The sequence below is a fragment of the Mandrillus leucophaeus genome, unplaced genomic scaffold (genome assembly GCF_000951045.1).
Source record: "Mandrillus leucophaeus isolate KB7577 unplaced genomic scaffold, Mleu.le_1.0 Scaffold784, whole genome shotgun sequence".
Taxonomy (NCBI): Eukaryota; Metazoa; Chordata; class Mammalia; order Primates; family Cercopithecidae; genus Mandrillus; species Mandrillus leucophaeus.
In genome coordinates this window covers 410,101-433,491 of record NW_012108519.1, presented here as the reverse complement: position 1 = coordinate 433,491, position 23,391 = coordinate 410,101, and positions in this window count along the sequence as shown.

Sequence of the window (23,391 nt, the reverse complement as noted above, 5' to 3'; positions counted from 1 at the left end):
AGCTAGATTAACCAAGAAAAAAAAAAGATTCAAATAAGCACACTCAGAAATGATAAAGGTGACATTACAACTAATACCACAGAAATATGAAAGATCATCAGAGACTACTAAGAGCACCTCCATGCACACAAACTAGAAAACCTAGAGGAAATGAGTAAGTTCCTAGAAATATACTACCTCCGAAGATCGAACCAGAAAGAAATAGAAACCAAGAACAGACCAATAACAAGTAGTGAAACTGAAGCAATAATTAAAAAAAAAATTCCGAGCAACAAAAAAAATCCCAAGACAATATCGACTTACAGTCAAATGTTACCAGACATCATACAAAGAAGAACTTGTACTCATCATCCTGAAATTGTTTGCAAAAATCGAGAAGGAAGGAATTCTCCCTAACTCACTGTATGAAGCCAGTATCACCCTGATTCCAAAGCCAAGCAAGGACATAAGAATGAAGGGAAACTACAGGCCAATATTCCTGATGACCTTAGATGCAAAAGTCCTCAACAAAATACTAGCAAACCAACTCCAACAACACATCATAAAGATAGCATACTGTATTAGTCTGTTCTCATGCTGCTAATAAAGACATACCGGAGACTGGGCAATTTTAAAAAGAAGAGGTTTATTGGACTTAACACTTCCACATGGCTGGGGAGGCCTTACAATCATGGCAGAAGGCAAGAAGGAGCAAGTCACATCTACGTGGGTGGCAGCAGGCAAAAGGAGAGCTTGTGTAGAGAAACGCCCATTTTTAAAACCATCAGATCTTGAGAGACTCATTCACTATCAAGAGAACAGTGCAGGAAAGACTTGCCCTCATAATTCAGTCATCTCCCACCAAGTCCCTTCCACAACACGTGGGAATTATGGGAGCTACAAGATGATATGTGGGTGGGGACACAGCCAAACCATATCATATACCATGATCAAGTGGGGTTTATTCCAGGGATGCAAGGATGATTTAACATAAAAATCAGTAAGTGTGATTCAGCATACAAAGAAAACTGAAAACAAAAACCATATGATCATCTCAATAGGTGCGGAATAATTATTTGATAAAATTTAGTATCCCTTCATGATAAAAATTCTCAACAAACTAGACACCAAAGGAACATACCTTAAAATAATAAATGCCATATATGACAAATCATAGCCAACGTTATAGTGAATGAGGAAAACTTGCGCACATCCTTTCTATGAACTGTAATAAGAAAAGGATACCCACTCTCACCACTCCTGTTCAACAAAGTACCGGAAGTCCTAGTTAGAGTAATCAGGCAAGAGGAAGAGATAAAAGGCATCCAAATTGAAAAAGAAAAGTCAAATTATCTCTGTTCACTAACTGATATGATATTATACCTGGAAAATGCTAACGACTCTTCAAAAGACTCCTGGATTTTATAAGTGACTTCAGTCAGGTGTTGGATACAAAACTGTTGTAGAAAAATTAGTAGCATTTCCATATACCAATAACAATCAAGCTGATAGCCAAGTTGAGAACTCAATCCCATTTACAATAGCCACACAAAAAAATAAAATATCTACACATACATTTAACTGAAGAGGTAAAAGATTTCTACAAAGAGAACTACAAAGCACTGATTAAAACATTATAGGTGACCTAAACAAAGGAAAAAACATCTCATACTCATGGATTGGGAGAATCTATATTGTTAAAATGACCACAGTGCTCAAATAAATCTACAGTTTCAGTGCAATTCCTATTAAATTACCAAGGTCATTTTTCACAGAATTAGAAAAAAAAAATCCTAAAATTCACATGGAAGCAAAAAAGAAGGGCCCAAATAGCCAAAATAGTCCTAAACAAAAGGAAGAAATCTGGAGGCATCACATTACCTGACTCCAGTTTATATTACAAGGGTATACTATGCAAAACAGCATGTTACTGGTATAAAAAGAGACACATACATCAATGGAAAAGAATAGAGAATCTAGAAATAAAGTGAGATACCTAAAACCAGTTGATGTTCAACAAAGTTGACAAAAATATACACTGGAGAAAGGACACATTGTTTAATAAATAAGGCTGGGAAAATTGAATAGCAATATGGAAAAGAATGAAAGTCTCATAGTGTAACATTCATGAAACACGTGTCTCACTAAGTACAAAAATTAACTCAAGATTAATTAAAAACTTAAATGTAAGACTCAAAACTATAAAAGTCCTAGAAGAAAACCTAGGAAAAATTCCTCTGGACATTGGCCTAGGCAAAGAATTTATGAGTAAGTTCTCAAAAGCAAATGCACCAAAAACAAAAATAGACAAATGAGACTTAACTAAAAAGCTTCTGCACAGGAAAAAATAAATAAATAAATAAATAACAGAGTAAACAAGCAACCTGCAGAATGGCAAAAATATTAGCAAGCACTGCATCTGCCAAAAAGTTCATATCAAGATTCTACAAGAGACTCAAGTAACTCAACAAGAAAAAATAAACCCATTAAAAATTGATCAAAGGATATAAATAGACATTTTTTCAAAGAAGTCAGCTATGTGGCTAAATAACATGAAAAAATGCTCAACATCACTAATCATCAGAGAAATGCAACTTATAAACCACAATGTGATACCATCTTAACATCAGTCAGAATGGGTATTATTAAAAAGTCAAAAGTTGGCTTAAAACTGAACACTGGTATGTGGCTGGCAAGATGGCAGAATAGGGGCAGCTTCATTCTGCAGCTCTCAGTGAGATCAACACAGAAGGCAAGTGTTTTCTGCATTTCCAGCTGAGGTACCTGCTTCATCTCATTGGGACTGTTTAGACAGTGGGTGCAGCCCACGGAGGGCAAGTCAAAGCAGGGTGGGGCATCACCTCATCTGGAAGAGCAAGGGGTTGGGGAACTCCCTCCCCTACCCAAGGGAAACCCTGAGGGATCCTGTTGTGGAGGACAGTGCCATCTAGTCCAGATACTACACTTTTCCCATGGGCTCGCAACCCACAGACCAGGAGATTCCCTCGGGTGCCTATACCACTAGGGTCCTGGGTTTCAAACACAAAACCAGGCAGACAACGAGTTGGGTGCAGAAGTTATTTTTCATACCCCCATGGTACCTGGAATGCCAGCAAGACAGAACTGTTCACTCCCCTGGAAAGGGGGCTGAAGCCAGGGAGCCAAGTGGTCTAGCTCAGCAGATCCCACCTCCATGGAGCTCAGCAAACTAAGATCCACTGACTTGAAATTCTCGCTGCCAGCACAGCAGTCTGAAGGTGACCTGGGACACTCGAGTTTGGTGGGAGGAGGAACCACCATTAATGAGGCTTGAGTAGGCAGTTTTCCCCTCACAGTATAAACAAAGCCACTGGGAAGTTTAAATTGGGTGGAGCCCACCACAGTTCTGCAAAGGCAGGGTAGCCAGACTGCCTCTCTAGACCCCTCCTCTCTGGACAGGGCATTTCTGAAAGAGAGGCATCAGCCCCAGTAAAGGGCTTATAGATAAAACTCCCATCTCCCAGGGACGGAACACCTGGAGAAAGGGGCGGCTGTGGGCGCAGCTTCAGCAGACTTAAACGTTCCTGCCTGCTGGCTCTGAAGAGAGCAGCAGATCTCCCAGCACAATGCTCGAGTTCTGCTAAGGGACAGGCTGCCTCCTCGAGTGGGTTCCTGACCCTCGTGCATCCTGACTGAGAGACAGCTCCTATCAGGGGTCAACAGATACCTCATACAGGAGAGTTCTGGTTGGCATCTGGCAGGGGTCCCTCTGGGATGAAACTTGCAGAAGAAGAAAACAGGCAGAAATCTTTGCTGTTTTGAAGCCTCTGTTGGTGATACCCAGGCAAATAGGGTCTGGAGTGGACCCCCAGCAAACTGCAGCAGAGGGGCCTGACTGTTAGAAGGAAAACTAACAAACAGAAAGGGATAGCATCAACATCAACAAAAAAGACGTCCACACAGGCCTACCTTAAAAGAGCTCCTGAAGGAAGTACTAAACATAGAAAGGAACAGCCAGCAGCAGCCACACAAAAACCCTATCTGAAGGTCACCAGCATCAAAGACCAAAGGTACATAAATCCATGAAGATGAGGAAAAACCAGCACAAAAAGACAGAAAACTCCAAAAACCACAACGCCTCTTCTCCTTCAAAGGATCACACCTCCTCACCAGCAAAGGAAAAAACTGGATGGAGAATGAGTTTGATGAATTGACAGAAGTAGGCTTCAGAAGGTGGGTAATAACAAACTCCACCGAGCTAAAGGAACATGTTCTAACCCAATGCAAGGAAGCTAAGAACATTGATAAACAGTTACGGGAACGGCTAACTATAAGAACCAGTTTAGAGAAGAACATAAATGACCTGATGGAGCCGAAAACACAGCATGAGAACTTTGTGAAGCATACACAAGTATCAATAGCTGAATTGATCAAGCAGAAGAAAGAGTATCAGAGAATGAAGATCAACTTAATGAAATAAAGTGTGAAGACAAGATTAGAGAAACAAGAATGAGAATGAACGAACAAAGCCTCCAAGAAATATAGGACTATGCGAAAACACCAAACCTACATATGATTGGTGTGCCTGAAAGTGATGAGGAGAATGGAATCAAGTTGGAAAACACTCTTTAGGATATTATCCAGGAGAACTTCCCCAACCTAGCAAGACAGGCCAACATTCAAATTCAGGAAATACAGAGAACACCACAAAGATACTCCTTGAGAAGAGTGACCCAAAGACATATAATTGTCAGATTCACCAAGGTTGAAATGAAGGAAAAAATGTTAAGGGCAGCCAGAGAGAAAGGTCAGGTTATGCACAAAGAGAAGCCCATCAACTAACAGTAGATCTCTCAGCAGAAATAATACAAGCCAGAGACAGTGGGGGCAAATATTCAACATTCTTAAAGAAAAGAATTTTCAACCCAGAATTTCATATCCAGCCAAACTAAGCTTCATAAGCAAAAGAGAAATAAAATCCTTTACAGACAAGCAAATGCTGAGAGATTTCATCACCACCAGACCTACCTTAAAAGAGCTCCTGAAGGAAGTACTAAACATAGAAAGGAACAACCAGTACCAGCCACTGCAAAAACATACCAAATTGTAAAAGCCATCAACATTATGAAGAAACTGCATCAACTAATGGGCAAAATAACCAGCTAGCATCATAATGACATGATCAAATTCACACATAACAATATTACCCTTAAATGTAAATGAGCTAAATGCCCCAGATAAGACACAGACTGACAAATTGGTTAAAGAGTCAAGACCCAGCAGTGTGCTGTATTCAGAAGACAAATCTCACATGCAAAGACACACATAGACTCAAAATAAATGGATGGAGGAATATTTACCAAGCAAATGGAAAGCAAAAAGAAAAAGCAGGGGTTGCAATCCTAGTCTCTGATAAAACAGACTTTAAACTAACAAAAATCATAAAAGACAAAGAAGGGCATTGCATAATGGTAAAGGGATCAATGCAACAAGAAGAGCTAACTATCTAAATATATATGTGCCCAATACAGGAGCACCCAGATTCATAAAGAAAGTTCTTAGAGACCTACAAAGGGATTTAGACTCCCACACAATAATAGTGGGAGACTTTAACACTTCATTGTTGATATTAGATCAACGAGAAGAAAATTAACAAGGATATTCAGAACTTGAACTCAGCACTGGACAAAGCAGACCTAATAGACATCTACAGAACTCTCCACCCCAAATCAACAGAATATACATTCTTCTCAGCACCACATCGCACTTATTCTAAAATTGACCACAAATTGGAAGTAAAACACTCCTCAACAAATGCAAAAGAATGGAAATCATAACAAACAGTATCTCAGACCACAGCGTAATCAAATTAGAACTCAGGATTAAGAAACTCACTCAAAACTGCACAACTACATGGAAACTGAACAACCAACTCCTGAATGACTACTGGGTAAATAACGAAGTGAAGGCAGAAATAAATACGTTTTTTGACATCAATGAGAACAAAGACACAACATACCAGAATCTCTGGGACACAGCTAAAACAGTGTTTAGAGGAAAATTTATAGCACTAAATGCCCACAGGAGAAAACAGGAAATCAACACCCTAACATCACAATTAAAAGAAGTAGAGAACAAGAGCAAACAAATTCAAAAGCTAGCAAAGAAAAGAGATAACTAAGATCAGAGTAGAACTGAAGGAGATAGAGACACGAAAAACCCTTCAAAAAATCAATGAATCCAGGAGCTGGTTTTTAGAAAAGATCACCAAAATAGATAGACTGCTAGCAAGACTAATAAAGGAGAAAAGAGAAAAATCATATAGACACAATAAAAAATGATATCACCACTGATCCCACAGAAATAAAAACCACCATCAGAGAATACTATAAACACCTCTATGAAAGTAAACTAGAAAATCTGGAAGAAATGGATAAATACCTGGACACATACACCCTCCCAAGACTAAACCAGGAAGAAGTTGAATCCCTTAGTAGACCAATAACAAGTTTTGAAATTGAGGCAGTAATTAATAGCCTACCAACCAAAAAAAAGCCCAAGACCAGATGGATTTAGAGCCGAATTCTACCAGAGGTACAAAGAGGAGCTGGTACTACTCCTTCTGGAAGTGTTCTGAACAGTAGAAAAAGAGGGATTCCTCCCTAACTCATTTGATGAGGCTAGCATCATTCTGATACTGAAATCTGGCAGAGACACTACAAAAAAAAAAAAAAAAATTCAAGCCAATATCCCTGATGAACATCGATGTGAAAATCCTCAATAAAATCATGGCAAACCAAAACCAGCAGCACATCGAAAAGCTTATCCACAATAAGCTTTTTTTTAAGAACACAATCAAGTTTGATTCATACCTGAGATGAAAGGTTGGTTCAACATATGCAAATTAATAAACGTCATCCATCAAATAAACAGAACCAATGACTAAAACCACATGATTATCTCAAGAGATGCAGAAAGGGCCTTCAATAAAATTCAACACCCTGCATGCTAAAAACCCTCAATAAACTAGATATCGATGGAACGTATCTCAAAATAATAAGAGTTATTTATGACAAACCCACAGCCAATATCACACCAAATGGACAAAAACTGGAAGCATTCCCTTTGAAAACCGGCACAAGACAAGGATGCCCTCTCTCTCCACTCTTCAACGTATTATTAGAAGTTCCGGCCAGGGCAATCAGGCAAGATAAATAAAGGGTATTCAAATAGGAAGAAAGGAAGTCAAATTCTCTGTTTGCGGATGACATGATTGTATATTTAGTAAACCCCATCGTCTCAGCCCCAAATCTCCTTAAGCTGATGAGCAATTTCAGCAAAGTCTCAGGATATAAAATCAATGTGCAAAAATCACAAGCATTTCTGTACACAAATAATAGACAAACAGAGAGCCAAATAATGAGTGGACTCCCATTCACAATTGCTACAAAGAGAATAAAATACCTAGGAATACCTATTCAAGGAGAACTGTAAGCTACTGCTCAAGAAAATAAGAGAGGACACAAACAAATGGAAAACCATTCTGTGCTCATGGATAGGAAGAATCAATATCATGAAAATGGCCATACTGCCCAAAGTAATTTATAGATTCAGTGCTATCCCCATCAAATTACCATTGACTTCCTTCACAGAATTAGTAAAAAACTACTTTAAATTTCATATGGAACCAAAAAAGAGCCCATATAGACAAGACAATCCTAAGCAAAAAGAACAAAGCTGAAGGCATCATGCTAACTGACTTAAAAATGTACTACAAGGCTACAGTAACCAAAAGAGCATGGTACTCACACCAAAACAGATATATAGACCAATGGAACAGAACAGAAGCCTCAGAAATAATATCACACATCTACAACCATCTGATCTTTGACAAATCTGACAAAAGAAGCAATGAAGAAAGGATTCCCTATTTAAACAATGGTATTGGGAAAACTGGCTAGCCATATGCAGAAAACTGAAACTGGACCCCTTCCTTACACCTTATACAAAAATTAACTCAAGATTGATAAAAGAATCAAACTTAAGACCAAAAACCATAAGAATCCTAGAAGAAAACCTAGGCAATACCATTCAGGACATAGGCATGGGCAAAGACTTCATGACTAAAACACCAAAAGCAATGGCAACAAAAGTGAAAATTGACAAATAGGATCTAATTAAACTAAAGAGCTTCTGCATAGCAAAAGAAACTATTATCAGAGTGAACAGGCAGCCTATAGAATGGAAGAAAAAATGTTGCAGTCTATCCATCTGACAAAGGGCTAATATCCATAATCTACAAGAAACTTAAGTAAATTTACAAGAAAAAGAAAACCAAACAGTCCCATCTAAAAGTGAGCAAAGGATATGAACAGACACTTCTCAAAAGAAGACATTTATACGGTCAACAAACATATGAAAAAAAGCTCATCATCACTGGTCATTAGAGAAATGCAAATCAAAACCACAATTAGATACCATCTCATGCCAGTTAGAATGGTGATCATTAAAAAGTCATGACACAACAGATGCTGGAGATGATGTGGAGAAACAGGAACCCTTTTACACTGTTGGTGGGAGTGTAAATTAGTTAAACCATTATGGAAGACAATGTGGTGATTCCTCAATGATTTAAAACCAGAAATACCTTATGACTAGCAACCCCATTACAGGGTATATACCCAAAGGATTATAAATAATTCTACTATAAAGACACATGCACATGTATGTTTATTGCAGCACTATTCACAATAGCAAAGAGTTGGAACCAACCCAAAAGCCCATCAATGATAGACTGGATAAAGAAAATATAGCACATATACACCATGGAATACTATGCAGCCATAAAAAGGATAAGTTCATGACTTTTGCAGTGACATGGATGAAGCTGGAAACCATCAATCTCAGCAAACTAACGCAAGAACAGAAAACTAAACACTGCATGTTTTCACTTATAAATTGTAGTTGAACAAAGAGAGCACATGGACACAGGGAGGGGAACATCACACACCTGGGCCTGTCAGGGAGTGGGGGACTGGGGGACGGATAGCATTAGGAGAAATACCTAATGTAGATGTCAGGTTGATGGGTGCAGCAAACCACCATGGCACGTGTATGCCTATGTAACAAACCTGCACGTTCTGCACATGTATACCAGAACTTAAAGTATAATTTTTTAAAAAAGGTCAAAAGTGAACAAAATTGGTGAGGATGTGGAGAAAAGTGTATACTTACAAACTGTTGGTGGGAATGTAAGTTAGTACAACCTCTATGGAAAACAGTATGGGGATTTATCAAAAAAACTAAAAAATAGAACTATCATCTGATCCAGCAGTCCTACTACTGGGTATCTACTGAAAGGAAAAGAAATTATTATATCAAAAAGACAGCTGCATTTGTATGTTTATTACAACATGATTCATAATAGCAAAATCATGGAATCAAGCTAAGTGTCTATCAATGAATACTTAGATAAAGGAAAATGGGGTGTGTGTTATTTATATATATATATCCTACTCAGCCATAAGAAAGAATGAAATCCTGCCTATTGAAGCAACATGGGTGGAGTTGGAGGCCATTATTCTAAATGAAATAACTCAGAAATAGAAAATCAAATAATGCTTGTTCTCACCTATAAGTGGGAGCTAAACAATGAGTACATGTAGGTATACAGAATGGAATAATACACGTTGGGGACTCCAAAAGGTGAGAGGGCAAGACAGGGAAGAGAATTATAAAATTATCTATCTTGTACAATGTTTACTCTTTGAGCAACGGGTGCAATAAAAGCCCTGACTTCACCACTATGCAATATGTCCTTTTAACAAAAAGGCACTTGCATCATGTAAATCTATAAAATGATATCAAAATAACAAGATACTAAAATAATAAAATATTTCCTTTGGAATGGGCAGAAATTAGAAAATCACAACATCAAATTGTAAGTTTGTAAGAGAATAAAAACTACAACACATATTTTGGTCACACATAAACACATACAACATTACACATATTTAAGGATGTTTAAATATATAAAGACATTAAAGACATATATTTACACATTAGGGTGGATATCTGTGGTGAAAAAAATAAGCATCAAAATATTAATAAAAATAATAAAACTAGAAAGAAGCAGAGACCAACGATGACAATATACCATGAATTGAGAAATCCGATAAATTCAACTTCATCCCTTCAGTCTAAACATTAAGATAAAAAAATTCAAGAAATACAGCAAAAAAAACTTTATAATTGGAAACTGAGAGAAATTACGTGCTATTTTCAAAGTGGTAGATGAATGATATATCTAAATGTCCCAGCACAAGCTGTTTCAGTGAAAGTCAGGATAGGAGTTGAACTCAAGATAGGAGAAAGTAATTGAGTAATCAAAGCGTGCAATTATAGAGTCAATGCCAAGGGGCTAGAAATCTCACAGAAGTAGAGAATAAAGGAAAAGTTTAGAAGTTTGAAAGTTTAAATGAGGCACAATGGTATCACAAAAAGTTTTTAAATGTCTTGATTCTGTTTTTGCAGTGGTAATGTTCAGTAAAGAAGTATGACAGAAGAACTTCTAAATGAGAATTTTAAAAGCCGAAATGGTTTTTATTAATTATAGTAGAGAAACTATACAGAAATCTAATTTCAAAATGTTAAATAATAAAAGAATGTCAGAACAGATCAAAATAAAAAATAGTTATAGAAATCATTCAAATCATTGATAATAAAATTATTCATAAAGCACAAGAGAGAAAATTAAGAAGAAATATCGTGCAGTGGTTAAGACTAAGGGTTTGGTATTGGAAAGGTCAGATTTGAATTTAGGCTTGCCTTCACATTTATTCACTAAGACACTGGTGTGGCCTTGAGTAAAAACTTATCAACTCAGTACTTTCTCTTTAAATGGATGTTGGAAGGATTAAATGAAGTAATGCAAATAAATTCCTAGCACATGGTAAGTATCACTATCAGTAGCAACAGTATTTTGAGAGACAGTATCCATACTTAATTTATCTTGGTTTCACCCACAACACCAAATAGAGCCTCTAGGAAATGTTTAAATATCCAAATGGGAGAAAATCAATTAATTACTATAAATACATTAAGGATGGCTAGATAGTTAGATAGACACATGGATGCACACATAGGGTGAAAGAAGGATACATAAGAAATAATCTGTTACAGGATTATTTAAAGAAAATAAAGAAGTCAGAATATCAGTGAGATGATGAAAGACTATTGTCCCAGAAGTCAAAATAAAAGAAAGTGCTGTGGAGAAAAAGCAATTTATTCTAAATATTTAGCATTTTAAAAATGACTCTAAACACTTTGTAATTCTAAACAAATACAAAAGTTAATAGCTGAATGCCAACTATGTGTCAAGCACAGTGTGATAATGTGGATAGTATCATTTTTAGTTTCCATATAAGAACATTGAAGCCTAAGAAAGAATAAAAAATTTACCCAAGGTCACACAATGATTATCCAATTTCAAGTTGAGAGCTCCTTCAGGTACATAAAGTACATTGTACCATTATGTGTTAGTGTTTGAATTTGTTCTTCATGAAGATTTGGTGGGACGAAGTCTTCGTCAATGCTAAAAGAGTAATGCTTTATGAGGGAGAAGCTTGCCAGGAGCACCAAGATTATTCACATTTGGATGTGTGGGTGGGAGAACTCAGGAACATCTGCTGCCCCTCCACGGGCCAGTGCACAGCACTATACAAATGCAAAATGTTCTTTTTTTTTTTTTTTTTTTTTTTAATGAACAACCAGTCCCAAAGGAATCACCGAAGGGATAAGGCAGACTTTAAATTGAACCACAAAATCATTTCAAAGCTAATTAGAAGCTACAAATGTGGGGGGCAAATTTTCAATGCAGTGTTCATAAAGTGAGAAAAGAATGAATTGGCAGGCTGTGTTCTATCTACAGACAGACCATATTAGCCAGCCCAGCACCGCTCACACTTTTGTTTGACTAGCACGGCCTTCATTCACACTCAAGAAGTAATTAAAGAGTATAACCCACCTCTCTAATAATTGTAAAATGTCCCCTTAGAGTAGGCAATCGTTACATGAAGAACTGTATCTCAAAGCAAAAAGAGGTTGAGAAATTATAGCTGAGTCTACCTGTTGACATTAAGGACTCTGTGGAGTCAGAGATCAGAGAAGCCTCAGCCAAAATCCCACCCAACATCTGTTTTCAAGACAGATGAGTAAAAAGAAGACATGAAAATAAGAGGTTGAGAGGCTCTGTGGGATCATAGCCTTATAAAACCATGGTTTTATATTCCATATGTGAGAGACGTTTGCTAACCACCGCACTGCTTGTGTTCACATCCAAAGACACCATAAGCATCTGAAGAAACTGTCCTAGAAACACAGGATTTTGGAAACCACAGATTTTGGAAACAACACTGAGGCATCTTCCTTCTCTTGTTCAGTAGTGTTACTTCCACTACTGATGAAAGAAAACAATCATTAGTCTTTCCTCTCATTCCTGCTTGCCTAACCCAGAAATATCACCTTTTCTAAACTCAACCCACCTTATCTACATAGAGAGGAAAGAAAGCTTTTTTATCAAAACAAAGAAGTCATTCTAACACATTTTATATTATTACATTTTGTACTACTAGTTGAAATATAAAGTTTTAATCAAATCACTAGTAAAGACAGCGTCCACAAAGGAAAGGCAAACTGGAGCACTGGAATTGATAAAACTTTTTTCAGGGCAGCCACAACTTACTTATGCAGAGGTCAACTCTCTGGAAACTTTCATTCTCTGTTGCATAAGCCAGAAGTCACTGGTTGAACACCAGAAATAACCAGCACTGAGCACTTTACAATTATATTCATCACAAGTTTATTGAGCACCTACTAGGTTCTTGGTGCTGGGGAGAACATTTTTGATAAGACTGTGACTGAGACTGCTAATTGTTCACTACAGCATCACTCCAACCCTTCTTCCTAACCGGCATTTAGCTGCGCCATTGCTGCATGTAATAAAAGACTAGACCTCCAAGCTCCCTTTGCTGCTTGGGATAGCCATGTTACTGAATTCTGGCCAGTTCTCAAGATGTAAGGGCAGTGTGGCGTGGAATTTCTGAGAAGTTTCCTAAAAGGGAGTGACCTGCATTTCTACATTTCCTTCTTTCTGCTATCAGTTATATAAAAGAATTTGGCCAAGTATGGTGGCTCATGCCTGTAATCTCACACTTGAGAGGCCGGGGTAGGGGGATTGCTTGAGGCCAGGAGCTTGAGATCAGCCTGGGCATCATAGTGAGACCTTGTCTCTACAAAAAAATTTAAAATAATAAAAAAAATTGCTGGAGTTGCAGAAGCCATTTTGGAGCATGAAGTGACATTAAGATCATTAAAATTTTGGCCGGGCGCGGTGGCTCACGCCTGTAATCCCAGCACTTTGGGGGGCCAAGGCTGGCGGATCACAAGGTCAGGAGAGCGAGACCATCCCGGCTAACAAGGTGAAACTCCGTCTCCACTAAAAATACAAAAAATTAGCCGGGCATGGTGGCAGGCCCCTGTAGTCCCAGCTACTCGGGAGGCTGAGGCAGGAGAATGGCGTGAACCTGGGAAGCGGAGCTTGCAGTGAGCCGAGGTCATGCCACTGGAGACAGCCAGACTCCGTCTCAAAAAAAAAAACAAAAATCGTTAAAATTTTTTCTTTAAGATTCCAAAGGAAGAAGCCAATCCATAGCAATTTGCTTTGTGGGTCATGAGTCTATCACAACTACTCAACTGCCATTATAGCAGAAAAGCAACATAGACAATGCCTGAAAGAATGGGCGTGGCTGTATTCCGATAAAACTTTATTTGCAAAACAGGTGGCCATCCTATGACAACTAATTTACCAATCCATGACAAAGATAGTACAATGAGAGGATAAAAGTAGTTTGCATTTTGATGATGAAAAGATATTACACAAGCCTTAGACTTCGTAAACTCCAGGTATCCTTTTTATGAAAAAAATATTTATTTTTCTATCTTGTTTAAGTCGCTTTTATTCGGGGGTATTTCTCTATTACATAGAGTGAGAACTAGACCTATGTATTACAAAAATAGGGTTCCTGCGTCAAAGTGTTACAATTTTGTTATCATTCAGGCAGTTCAATGCTAAACCTCTACACCGTATGGAACTTATGACATTGAAATGAAAGAATACAGAGGAGAGATGTCTAGTCTAGATGGAGACGGGATTCGGCGAGGGTTTTTAACGCAAAAGACATTGAAGATGAGTTTGAAGGATGATGAAAGCTCTCTATGTGAAGAACACGGAAAGCAGTGTCTCAGAAAGAAGCAGCAGGATGTGCAAACATCCTCAAGTGAGAGACCATGAGAGCCAGATCGTGATGAGCCTTACATGCCAAATGAAGAAATCTGAACTTATTTCTACAGTATTAGCTCATCAAGAAGTGTTTAGGGGTCCAGTGACCATCAGGTTTGCAGTCTAGGAAGATCAATTTGGCTGTAGGTATGAGGGTGATATACACTGGGCAAGATGGAAGGTAGTGAGATTCATTGTGAAGGTTTTTGCAATAATCCACAGCAAAGAGGGTGGACCTGGTTAAGGTGACAGGAATAGTGTTGAAAAATGGGCTTGCCAAGAGATATTTAGACATGCTAATGGATTAGTTAGAGAAGAAAGATGCCATACATTAGAAAGATAACCAAATTGGGCCTGAGGTTAGTGTCTTGAAAAACTGAAAGACTAGGTACCATTCCTGGAGATCACAATAAATGTAATAACAAGAGACAAATATGGAGTTGAAATATCTAAATTAAATTCCCAACTTGGACCTGTACTAGCTCTCTAAACTTCAGTACACCACTCAACTTTCTGAACCTCATCTGAATGTGTGAGTAATGATGTCTGAGTCTAAGGACTGATGTGAGGCCAAGGTAGAATAACAAATGTTCCCCCAAAATTCATGTACTGAAGCCCAAACTCCCAATGTGACTATATTTGGAGAAGGGACTTCTATGGAGGTAATTAAGGTTAATTGAGATCGTAAGTGTGGGGCTCTGATCAACGGGATTTGTGACCTTACAAGAGGAGATGTCAGAAAGCTCACATGTTCTTTTTCCATTCTTCTCTCTCCCTCCCTCTATCTCCTTTTTCCTCTCCCTCTCTTACCCCTCTCTTCTCTCCTTCTTTCTTTCCCTCTCTTTCTCTCTCTTTCTCCCTCCTTCTCTCTACCTTTCCCCCAACACACGTGAGGATGTACTAAGAGAGCCCTTGCTAGAATCCAACACTGCCAGACCTTCATCAGGGATTTTTCAGCCTCCAAAACTGTAAAGTATGTAATACACAGGCAACAACTAAGCACAAGGCCTGGCATATATTAGATACCACGTCAATATATGTGCCAACCCTCCTTCCTTGCTTATCCCTCCATATGTTATGTCTTTTTTTCATAATATCAAAAATTTAAAGCTTAAAAATAATGGTTTACACAGTGGTGCAGCCCCACAGCAGCTAACTGGCAAGTGTATTGGAACGGCTTTTAGAGGGTACTAACCTGACAGCAGTGGAGACAGTCGAGGTCCTGCTACTGAAAGGGCTAAAACTGTACAAGCACTGGTACAGTGGCATATGTTTATAATTTTGATCCTGGGACATCCAAAAAGTGAAAATTGCCTTCAATTATTTTCTGCTTAAGTGGGCAAGAAATCAAGTTACATATTTAAAAAATACAGTTGACCCTTATAATCCACAGATATCACATCTACAGATTCAACAAATATTTTCAAATGTTTTGAAAATATTCAAAAAAGAACCAATTAAAAACAATGTACCAATCAAATAATACGACAAAAATAATAACAGCAAAACAACTATTTACATAGCATTTACATTCTATTAGATATCCTAATCTAAAGATGATTGAAAGTACAAGGGGATGAGCATATGTTATATTCAAATACAACACTTTTTAAAAATTTTCCAACTTTTAAGTTCCGGGGTACATGTACATGCAGGATGTGAAGGTTTGTTATGCAGGTAGATGTGTGCCAAGGTGGTTGGCTGCACAGATCATTCCATTGCCCAGGTATGAAGCCCACCATCCACTAGCTATTCTTCCTTGTCTTTTCCCTCCTCTTAACCCCCCACCCTCTGACAGGCCATAATGTGTGTTGTTCCCCACCATGTGTTCATGTGTTCTCATCATTTAGCTCCCACTTATAAGTGAGAACATGTGGTATTTGGTTTTTTGTTCCTGCATTAGTTTGCTAAGGATAATGATCTCCAGCTCCATCCCTGTCACTGCAAAGGATGATTTCATTCCTTTTTATGGCTGCATGGAATTCCATGGTGTATATGTGCTACACTCTATTTATCCTATCTATCTATCATTGATGGGCATATAGGTTGATTCTGTCTCTTTGGTACTGTGAATAGTGCTGCAATAAACATACTTGTGCATGTGTCTTTATAATAGAACCATTTATATTCCTTCAGGTATATACCCAGTAATCAGACTGCTAGGTTGAATGGTATTTCTATCTTTAGGTCCTTGAGGAATCTCCAACTCTGTCTTCCATAAAGGCTGAACTAATTTACACTCCCACCATGTAAAAGCATTCCTTTTTCTCTACAAACTCACACAACATCTTTTACTTTTAGACTTTTTATTTTTTTTTTTTATTTTTTCTCATTTTATTTTATTTTATTTTAAGGTCCAGGATACATGTGCAGGATGTGTACATTTGTTACATAGGTAAATGTGTGCCATGGTGGTTTGCTGCACCTATTAACCCACCTGTATTAGTCTGTTCTCATGATGCTATAAGGACGTCCCAGAAAGAGGTTTAATTGACTTATGGTTCCACATGGCTAGGGAGGCCTCAGGACACTTACAATCACGGCAGAAGGGGAAGCAAACACATCTTTCTTCAAATGATGATGGACAGAGAAGTGCTGAGCAAAAGGGGATCAGCCCCTTATGAAACCAGTCAGATCTCATGAGAACGCACTATCATGAGAACAGCATGGAGGTAACTGCCCCAATGATTCAATTACCTTCTACCAGGTCCCTCCCATGACACATGGGGGTTAATGGGAACTACAATTCAAGACGAGATTTGGACAAACCATATCATTCCACCCCGCCCCCTCCCAAATCTCATTTCCTAACATTTCAAAACACAAAATCATGCCTTCCCAACAGTCCCTCAAAGTCTTAACTCATTCCATCGTTAATCTAAAAGTCCAACTCCAAAGTCTCATCTGAGACAAGGCAAGTCCCATCTACCTATGAGCCTGTAAACTCAAAAGCAAGTTAATTACTTCCTAGATATAATTGGGGTACAGGCATTGGGTAAATACAGCCATTCCAAATGGGAGAAATTGGCCAAAATTAAGGGACTACTGGCCCCATGCAATTCTGAAATTCAGTGGGACAGTCAAATCTTAAAGCTCTGAAATGATCTCCTTTGACTCCATATCTCACATCCAGGGCACAATGATGCAAGAGGTGGGCTCCCACAGACATGGTAAGCTCTGCACCTGTGACTTTGCATGATACAGCCCTCCTACCAGTTGACTTCACAGGCTGGTGGTGAATGTCTGTGGCTTTTCCAGGTGCATGGTGAGAGCTGACAGTGGATCTACCATTCTGGGACTTAGAGGATGGTGGTCCTCTCCTCACAGCTCCACTAGGCAGTGCTCCAGTGGGGACTCTGTGTCAGGGCTGCAACCCCACATTTCCCTTTCACGCTGACCTAGCAGAGGGTCTCCATAAGGGCTCCAACCCTGCAGAAAACTTCTGCCTGGGCAAACAGACATTTCCATACATCCTCTGAAATCTAGGCAGAGGTTCCCAAACCTCAATTCTTGACTTCTGTGCACCCTCAAGCTCAACACCACATGGAAGCTGCCAAGGCATGGGACTTGCACCCTCTGAAGTCATGGCCCAAGCTATACCTTGGCCCCTTTTAGCCATAGCTGGGATACAAGGAACGATCTCCCGAGACTGCACAAAGCAGTAAAGTCCTGGGCCTGGCCCAGAAAACCATTTTTTCCTCCTAAAGCTCTGGGCCTGTGACAGGAGGGGCTGCCATGAAGACCTCTGACATGCCTTGGAGACATTTTCTCCATTGTCTTGGTGATTAATATTTCACTCGTCATTACTTATGCAAATTTCTGCAGCCAGTTTGAGCTTCTCCCCAGAAAATGGTATTTATTTTCTACCACATTGTCAGGCTGCAAATTTTCCAAACTTTTATGCTCTTCTTCTTGAATGCTTTGCGCTTAGAAATTTCTTCTGCCAGAAACCCTGTATCATCTCTCTCAAATTCAAAGTTCAACAGATCTCTAGGGCAGGGGCAACATGGTACCAATTCTCTTTGCTAATGCATAGCAAGAGTGACCTTTACTACAGTTCTCAGCGAGTTCCTCATCTCCATCTGAGACCACCTCAGCCTGGAATTTATTGTCTACATCAGCATTTTGGTCAAAGTTATTCAGTCTCTAGGAAGTTCTGAACCTTCCCACATTTTCCTGTCTTTTTCTGAGCCCTCTAAACTGTTTCAACTTCTACCTGTTACTCAGTTCCAAAGTCATTTCCACATTTTTGGGTGTCCTTATAATAACACGCCTCTCCCTCAGTACCAATTTACTGTATTCACCTGTTCTTATGCTGCTGTAAGAACATACCCAAGACTAGGCAATTTACAAAGGAAAGAGGTTTAATTGGCTCACAGTTCTGCATGGCTGGGGAAGCCTCAGGAAATTTACAATTATGGCAGAAGGGGAAACAAAAACATCCCTCTTCACATGGTGGTGGAGAGAGAAGTGCCAAGCAAAGGGGGGCAAATTCCCTTTTAAACCATCAGATCTCATGAGAATTCACTCACTGTCATGAGGACAGCATGGAAATAACCTGCCCCATGATTCAATTACCTCCCACTGGGTCCCTCTTATAACACATGGGAATTATGGGAACTACAATTCAAGATGAAATTTGAGTGGGGACTCAGTCAAACCATATCATCATCACCTAGGTATTAAGCCCAGCATGCATTAGCTATTCATCCTGATGCTCTCCCTCCCCTTACCCTACCCCTGACAGGCCCCCGTGTATGTTGTTCCCCTCTCTGTGTCCATGTAGTCAGCTCATTGTTCAGCTCCCACTTATGTGAGAACATGCAGTGTTTGGTTTTCTGCTCTGTGTTAGTTTGCTGAGGATAATGGCTTCTAGCTCCGTCCATATCCCTGCAAAGGACATGATCCCTTTCCTTTTTATGGCTATATAGTATTCCATGGCATATATGTACCACATGTTCTTTATCCAGTCTATCATTGATGGGAACATGGGTTGATTCCATGCCTTTGCTATTGTGAATAGTGCTGCAGTAAACATACATGTGCATGTATCTTTATAATAAAATGATTTATATTTCTTTGGGTATATAACCAGTAATGAGATTGCTGGTCAAATGGTATGTCTGGCTCTAGGACTTTGAGGAATCACCACACAATCTTCCACAATGGTTGAATTAATTTACACTCCCACCAGCAGTGTAAAAGAGTTCCTACTTCTCTACAGCCTTGCCAGTATCTGTTGTTTCTGGAATAATTGCCATTCTGACTGGCGTGGGATGGTATCTCATTGTGGTTTTGATTTGCATTGTTCTAAAGATCAGTGATGTTGACCTTTTTTTCATATGTTTGTTGACCAAATAAATATCTTCTTTTGAGAAGTGTCTGTTCACATCCTTTGCCCACTTTTTAATGGGGTTGTTTCATTCTTGTAAATTTGTTTAAGTTCCTTGTAGATTATGGATATTAGACCTTCATCTGATGGCTAGATTGCAAAAGTTTTATCCCATTCTGTAGGTTATCTGTTCACTCATTAGTTTCTTTTACTGTGCAGAAGTGTTTTAGTTTAATTAGATTTCCTGTCAATTTTTGCTTTTGTTGCAATGCCTTTTGACATTTTTATCAGGAAATCTTTGCCCATGCCTATATCCTGAATGGTATTACCTAGATTTTCTTCTAGGGTTTTTGTAGTTTTGGGTTTTACATTTAAGTCTTTAATCCATCTTGAATTGATTATTTTATAAGGTGTAAGGAAGGTGTCCACTTTCAATTTTCTGCATATGGCTAGCCAGTTCTCCAAGCACCATTTTTAAATAAGAAATCCTTTCCCCATTGCTTGTTTTTTTTTGTTGTTGTTTTTTTCAGTTTTGTCAAAGATTAGATGGTTGTAGATTTATGGTCTTATTTATAAGTTCTCTATTTTGTTCAATTGGTCTTTATGTCTATTTTTGTACCAGTACCATGCTGTTTCTGTTACTGTAGCCTTATAATATAGTTTGAAGTCAGGTAGTGTGATGCCTGCAGCTTTGTTCTTTGTGCTTATAATTGACTTGACTATTACAGGCTCTTTTTTGGTTTCACATGAATTTTAAAGTAGGTTATTCTAATTCTGTGAAGAATGTCAATGGCAGCTTAATGGGAACAGCATTGAATCTATAAAGTTTTTTGGGCATTATGGCCATTTTCATAATATTGATTCTTCCTTTCCATGAGGTTGGAATGTTTTTCCGTTTGTTTTTGTCCTTTCTGATTTCCTTGAGCAGTGGTTTGTAGTTCTCCTTGAAAAGGCCTTTCCCTTCCCTTGTTAAATGTGTTCCTAGGTATTTTATTATTTTTGTAGCAACTGTTAATGGGAGTTCATTAATGATTTGGCTGTCCACTTGTCTATTGTTGGTGTATAGGAATGCTTGTGATTTTTGCCCATTGATTTTGTATCCTGAGACTTTGCAGAAGTTGCTTATCAGCTTAAGAAGATTTTGGGCTGAGACAATGGGATTTTGTAGATATAAGATTATGTCATCTGCTAACAAAGATCATTTGACTTCTTCTTTTCCTATTTGAACACCTTTTATTTCTTTCTCTTGTCTGATTGCCTTAGCCAGAACTTCCAATACTGTGTTGAATAGGAGTGGTAAGAGAGGGCATCCTTGTCTTGTGCCGATTTCCAAGGAGAATGTTTCCAGCTTTTGCCCATTTAGTGTAATATTGGCAGTGGGTTTGTCATATGTGGTTCTTATTATTTTGACTTATGTTCCTCCAATAATTTGTTATTAGAGTTTTTACCATGAAAGTATGTTGATTTTTATTGAAAGCCGTTTCTTCATCTATTAAGGTAATCATGTAGTTTTTCTTTTTAGTTCTCTTTATGTGATGAATTACATTTATTGGTTTTCATATGTTGAACCAACCTTGCATCCCAGAGATGAAGTCTATTTGATCATGGTGGATAAGCTTTTTGATGTGCTGCTGAATTTGGTTTGCCAGTATTTTGTTGAGAATTTTGGCACTGATTTTCATGAAGGATATTGGCCTGAAGTCTCTCTCTCTCTCTCTCTCTCTGCCTCTCCCTCTCTCTCTTTCTCTCTGTCTTTCTCCCTCTCTCTCTCTCTGTCTGTCTCTCTCGGTATCTCTGCCAGGTTTTTGTATCAGGATTATACTGGCCTTATAAAACTAGTTAGAGATGAGTCCCTTCTTTCCAATTTTTTGCAATAGTTTCAGTAGGAATGACACAAGGTCTTCTTTGTATCTCTGGTAGAATTCAGCTGTGTATCTATCTGGTCTGGGGATTTTTCATTTGGTAGGCTATTTACAACTGCCTCAATTTCAGAACTCATTATTGGTCTACTCAGGGATTCAGTTTCTTCGTTGTTCAGTCTTAGGAGGGTGAATGTAACCAGGAATTTGTTCATTTCTTCTTTTCTAGTTTATGTGCATATAGGTGTTTATAATATTCCCTGATGGTTGTTTATATTTCTGTGGGGTCAGTGGTAACATCTCCCTTATCATTCCTGTTTGTGTTTATTTGAATCTCCTCTCTTTTCTTCTTTATTAGTCTAGCTTGCATTTTATTTTATTAATTTTTTCAAAATATAATATCCAGGATTTTTTGATATTTTGGAGGTTTTTTGTGCCTCTGTCTCCTTCAGTTCCACTCTGATCATGGTTATTTCTTGTCTTCTGCTAGCTTTGGGCTTTGTTTGCTCTTGATTCTCTAGTTCTTTTAATTGTGTTGATAGGTTGTTAACTTGAGATCATTCTAGCTTTTTGATGTAGGCATTTAGTACTATAAATTTCCTTCTTAACACTGGTTTAACTGCATCCCAGAGATTCTGATACACTGTATCTTTGTTCTCACTGGTTTCAAAAAAACTTCTTAATTTCAGCCTTAATTTCATTATTTACCCAAAAGTCATTCAGGAGCAGGTTGTTCAATTTCTGTGTAGTTGGATGGTTTTGAGTGAATTTCTTAATAATGAGGTCCTATTTGTTTGTGTTGTGGTCCAAGAAACTGTTAGTTATTATTTCATTTCTTTTGCATTTGCTGAGGAGTGTTTTTCTTTCGATTATGTGATCAATTTTAGAGTAGGTATCAATATTGCAATATTTTATGTCAGGGACTTGACCATCTGCAGATTTGGGTATCTGCAGGAGGTTGTGGAACCAATTTTTGTGGATACCTATGGAGGACTATATCATTAAAAATATTTTTAAAATTTTTAAATATTAAAAGTGTTGATATTTTAAGGAGCTGTGTTCATTGAAGTGGAAATCTCTCTTGAACAGTATAACTTATTCTCTAAAATAGTTGGCTAAATGAAGTTTCCAACTATTAATACTCTTTTGCTAATTCAGGTTTTGAGTTTTCTAGTGGTTAATTGATAGTTTTAACTTTTTTCCACCCTATTAAATAGTATAACTTTGGGGAATAGTAAAATGAATTAGTTATATTGATGTGTGAAGCCAGAAAAGACCCTTAGAAGTTAAGCAGCCTGGAGCATCCTCCATCTTGCTGCCATTACTCCCTCCTTTGAGCTGGACACTTGCTACATGTTCTTTTAGTTACTGCTCTGATGCAAGTTTCTCCAGGTCCACTTAAGCCCAGTTAAGAAACTAGGCCATGTTTCCTTAATACCCAAACATATTTCTCACATTTTATTTGTCATCTCATTTAATAATCACCTGTTGATGAGCTGATTTCTTCCTCCAGGCTCTGTGTTCCCTGAGGGTAGACCAGTGGCGTAATTGTCCATGTAAGTCTAATGCAATACACTGGTTAGCAAAAACTAGGTTCTCAATAGATGTTTATTATGTAAAGGCATGAATAAAACTCAGCCTTTGCCCTCAGCTATAATTTCTTTGAAAACATCCATGAAAAATTAGAATGCAGCCTATTTTGAAGAAATGGGATATCATCATGTTTATTCATTATTTTATCAACTGTTAAAAATCCTCCTACATTAATAATTAAAACCTAAACCACATTTGCTTTTATTTAAAAAGACATTGCAGTCCATTCAATAGAGCCCTTTCAAAGAAATCTAAACTTACAGTGTGTTAGTGTTTTCTTTCTTTCCCTTCCCTCCTTCCTTCCTTCCTTC